This window comes from Triticum dicoccoides, chromosome 5A (genome assembly GCF_002162155.2).
Source record: "Triticum dicoccoides isolate Atlit2015 ecotype Zavitan chromosome 5A, WEW_v2.0, whole genome shotgun sequence".
Lineage (NCBI taxonomy): Eukaryota > Viridiplantae > Streptophyta > Magnoliopsida > Poales > Poaceae > Triticum > Triticum dicoccoides.
The window spans coordinates 437,025,886-437,030,891 of NC_041388.1; positions in this window are offsets into that span (position 1 = coordinate 437,025,886).

Below are 5,006 nucleotides of genomic sequence, written 5' to 3' on the forward strand. Positions count from 1 at the left end.
CGAGATTCGATCGTCGGTATCCCGATACCTTGTTCAATCTCGTTACTGGCAAGTCTCTTTACTCGTTCTGTAACACATTATCCCATGATCAACTCCTTGATCACATTGTGCACATTATGATGATGTACTACCGAGTGGGCCCAGAGATACATCTCCGTCACACGGAGTGACAAATCCCAGTCTCGATTCGTGCCAACCCAACAGACACTTTCGGAGATACCTGTAGTGTACCTTTATAGCCACCCAGTTACGTTGTGACGTTTGGCACACCCAAAGTATTCCTACGGTATCCGGGAGTTGCACAATCTCATGGTCTAAGGAAATGATACTTGACATTAGAAAAGCTTTAGCATATGAACTACACGATCTTTGTGCTAGGCTTAGAATTGGGTCTTGTCCATCACATCATTCTCCTAATGATGTGATCTCATTATCAACGACATCCAATGTCCATGGTCAGGAAACCGTAACCATCTATTGACCAAGGAGCTAGTCAACTAGAGGCTTACTAGGGACATTGTGTTGTCTATGTATCCACACATGTATCTGAGTTTCCTATCAATACAATTATAGCATGGATAATAAACGATTATCATGAACAAGGAAATATAATAATAACCAATTTATTATTGCCTCTAGGGCATATTTCCAACATCGAAGACCACTTCCAGTGTGACTGAGCCTGTGCAATGGGCCTCTACACCTGGTATGACGCCTTTGAAGGTCGTTTTTGTGGGTTTGATTCTTGAGGGGTCTATACCCATTTTGCACATCGTGTCCCGATAAAGCAGGTTCAGGCTGCTGCCGCCATCCATAAGGACTCGAGTGAGGTGAAATCCGTCAATGATTGGGTCTAGGACCACTGCGGCGAATCCTCCATGACGGATACTAGTGGGGTGGTCCCTGCGATCGAAGGTGATCGGACAAGAGGGCCATGGGTTGAACTTTGGGGCGACTGGCTCCAACGCATATACGTCCCTTAGCGCACGCTTCCGCTCCCTCTTGGGAATGTGGGTTGCGTATATCATGTTCACCGTCCGCACTTGTGGGGGGAACCTCTTTTGTTCTCCGGTGTTCGGCTGCCGGGTCTCCTCCTCGTTGTCGCTATGCAACACCTTATCTTTGTTTTCGGCATTTAACTTACTGGCCTACTTGAACACCCAACAATCCCTGTTGGTGTGGTTGGCTGGCTTGTCAGGGGTGCCATGTATTTGACACGAGCGATCGAGTATACGGTCCAAACTGGACGGGCCCGGAGTGCTTATTTTGAATGGCTTTTTCTGCTGACCGGGTTTAGAGCCTTTGAATCCGGAATTGACTGCCGTATCCTCGGTATTGTCGCTGTTAATGCAGTGCTTATGTTTGTTGCGACATGACCTGCCATTGCCATCCTAGGTATCCGAAGTACCTGGCTAGGGCCTGCGAGCCAGCCAGCTGTCTTCTCCCGCGCAAAAGCGGGTCATGAGTGTCGTGAGGGCTGCCATAGATTTCGGCTTTTCCTGGCCAAGGTGTCGGGCGAGCCACTCGTCGTGGATGTTGTGCTTAAAAGCTGCTAGGGCCTCTGCATCCGGACAGTCGATGATTTGATTTTTCTTTGTTAGGAACCGTGTCCAGAATTGCCTAGCCGATTCCTCTGGCTGCTGAATTATGTGGCTCAAGTCATCGACATCTGGTGGTCGCACATAAGTGCCCTGGAAGTTGTCAAGGAATGCGGCTTCCAGATCTTCCCAACAACCAATGGATTTTGCTGGCAGGCTGTTGAGCACGATGGTAGAACCGGTCTCATGAACGTGGTCATGTAATGTTGGTCTGGGCCACTTCATCCAACAATAACGCAGAATCAAAATAAGACGTTGGTGGTAGGCAGTATTATCTTTGCCCACAACACTTTGTGTTCTACTCGTTCATCCAACAATACGCCGGTCTCTTTGTGTTCTACTCGTGCATATCATCTACGCATAGACCTAGCTCGGATGCTACTTTTGGGGAACGTAGCATGCAATTTCAAAAAATATTCCTATGATCATGCAAGATCTATCTAGGAGATGCATAGCAATGAGAGGGGGAGAGTGTGTCCATGTACCCTCGTAGACCGAAAGCGGAAGCGTTAGGTTAACGTGGTTGATGTAGTCGAACATCTTCACGATCCAACTGATCCAATTACCGAATGTACGGCACCTCCGTGTTCAACATACGTTCAGCTCGATGACGTCCCTCGAACTCTTGATCCAGCAGAGGGTCGAGGGAGAGTTCTGTCAGCACGACGGCATGGTGACGATGATGGTGATGTGATTCGCGCAGGGCTTCGCCTAAGCACTACGACACTATGACCGGAGGAGTAAACTGTGGAGGGGGGCACCGCACACAGCTAAGAGAACTATTGTTGTGCCTTTGGGGTGTCCCCCGCCCCCATATATAAGGGAGAGGGGGAGGAGGCCAGCCACAAGGGGCACACCAAGGAGAGGGGAGTCCTACTAGGACTCCAGTCCTAGTAGGATTCGCCCCCCCCCCTTTTTCCTTCTACCAGAGGGGGAAAAGGGGAAGGAGAGGGAGTAGGAGAAGGAAAGGGGGGTGGCGCCCCCTTCCCTAGTCCAATTCGGCCTCCTCCCTTGTGGGGGGTGCACCAGCCCTTTCTGGGCTAGTTAGCCTCCCTCCTATGGCCCGTATGGCCCATATCTTTCCCCGAGGGTTTCCGGTAACCCCTCCGGTACTCCGGTATGTACCTGATACACTATGGAACCATTCCGGTGTCCGAATAGTACCTTCCAATATATCAATCTTGACCTCTCGACCATTTTGAGACTCCTCGTCATGTCCGTGATCTCAGCCGGTACTCCGAACAAACTTAGTTCACCAAAACACATAACTCATAAATACAAATTGCCATCGAATGTTAAGCGTGCTGACCATACGGGTTCGAGAACTATGTAGACATGACCGAGACACATCTCCGGTCAATAACCAATAGTGGAACCTGGATGCTCATATTGGTTCCTACATATTATATGAAGATCTTTATCGGTCAAACTGCATAACAACATACGTCATTCCCTTTGTCATCGATATGTTACTTGCCCGAGATTTGATCATCGGTATCAGCATACCTAATTTAATATCGTTACCGGCAAGTCTCTTTGCTCGTTCCTTAATGCATCATCCTGTAACTAACTCATTAGTCACATTGCTTGCAAGGCTTATAGTGATGTGCATTACCGAGAGGGCCCAGAGATACCTCTCCGATACTTGGAGTGACAAATCCTAATCTCGATCTATGCCAACCCAACAAACACCTTAGGAGACACATGTAGAGCATCTTTATAAGCACCCAGTTACATGTGACGTTTGAAGCACACAAGGTGTTCCTCCGGTATTCGGGAGCTGCATAATCTCATAGTCAAAGGAATATGTATAAGTCATGAAGAAAGCAATAGCAATAAAAATTAATGATCATTATGCTAAGCTAACGGATGGGTCTTGTCCATCACATCATTCTCCTAATGATGTGATCCCGTTCATCAAATGCAACACATGTCTATGGTTAGGAAACTTAACCATCTTTGATCAACGAGCTAGTCTAGTAGAGGGTTACTAGGGACACTGTGTTTTGTCTATGTATTCACACATGTATCATGTTTCCGGTTAATACAATTCTAGCCTGAATAATAACGATTTATCATGATGTAAGGAAATATAAATAACAACTTTATTATTGCCTCAAGGGCATATTTCCTTCCGGAACTACAACCAATTGAAATTGGAATTTCATCCAAAGTTTTATCCAATGCATCTGGTTCATCGTGATCGGAATTATATATATAATTTTTGGCCTCGTGAAGGAGAAAGTATCGCTCAAGATTGGGGGAGGCTTAAGTCAATGTTATATTCATGCCCCAATCTTGAGATTTCAAGGGAAATTATTATTCAAAAATTTTATGCTCGGCTTTCTCATAATAATCGATCCATGCTCGATACTTCTTGTATTGGTTCCTATATGAAGAAGGATATTGAATTCGAATAGGTTTTATTGGAAAGAATTAAAGGCAACTCTGAAGATTGGGAACTCGATGAAGGTAAAGAGTCGGGTATAAACCTTAAGTTTGATTGTGTTAAATCTTTTATGGATACCGATGAATTTCGTGATTTTAGCACTAAATATGGACTTGACTCTGAGATAGTAGCTTCTTTCTGTGAATCTTTCGCTACTCATGTTGATCTCCCTAAGGAGAAGTGGTTTAAATATAATCTTCCCATTGAAGTTAAAATAGTTGAACCTGTTAATGTTGAAGAAGAAACTATCACTTATAATGTTGATCCGATTGTTCCTACTACTTATATTGAGAAACCACCATTCCCTGTTAGAACAAAGGATCATGCTAAAGCTTCAACTGTGGTCAACAAAAGTAATATTAGAACACCCAAACCCTCTGAGCAAATTATAGTTGAACCTAGTATTGCTATGGTTAAAGATCTCTTGGTTGATAATATTCATGGGACTGTTATTTATTTCTATGATGAAGCTGCTAGAATTGCTAAACCCGATACGAAAGAAAAACATAGACCTGTTGTTGGCATGCCTGTTGTTTCTGTTAAAATAGAAGATCATTGTTATCATGGCCTTTGTGATGTTGGTGCTAGTGTGTGTGCAATTCCTTATACCTTATATAAAGAAATTATGAATGATATTGCACCTGCTGAGATAGAAGATATTGATGTTACTATTAAGCTTGCCAATAGAGATAGTATTTCACCAATTGGGATTGTTAGAGATGTTGAAGTCTTGTGTGGGAAATATTCTACTGGTTTTCTTGTTCTTGCTTCCCCACAAGATAATTTTTGTCCCATTATATTTGGTAGACCCTTCTTGAATACTGTTAATGCTAAGATAGACTGCGAGAAACACATTGTTACTGTTGGATTAGGGGATATGTCTCATGATTTTAATTTCTCTAAATTTCGTAGACAACCCCATGATAAAGAATTGCCTAGTAAGGATGAAATTATTGGTC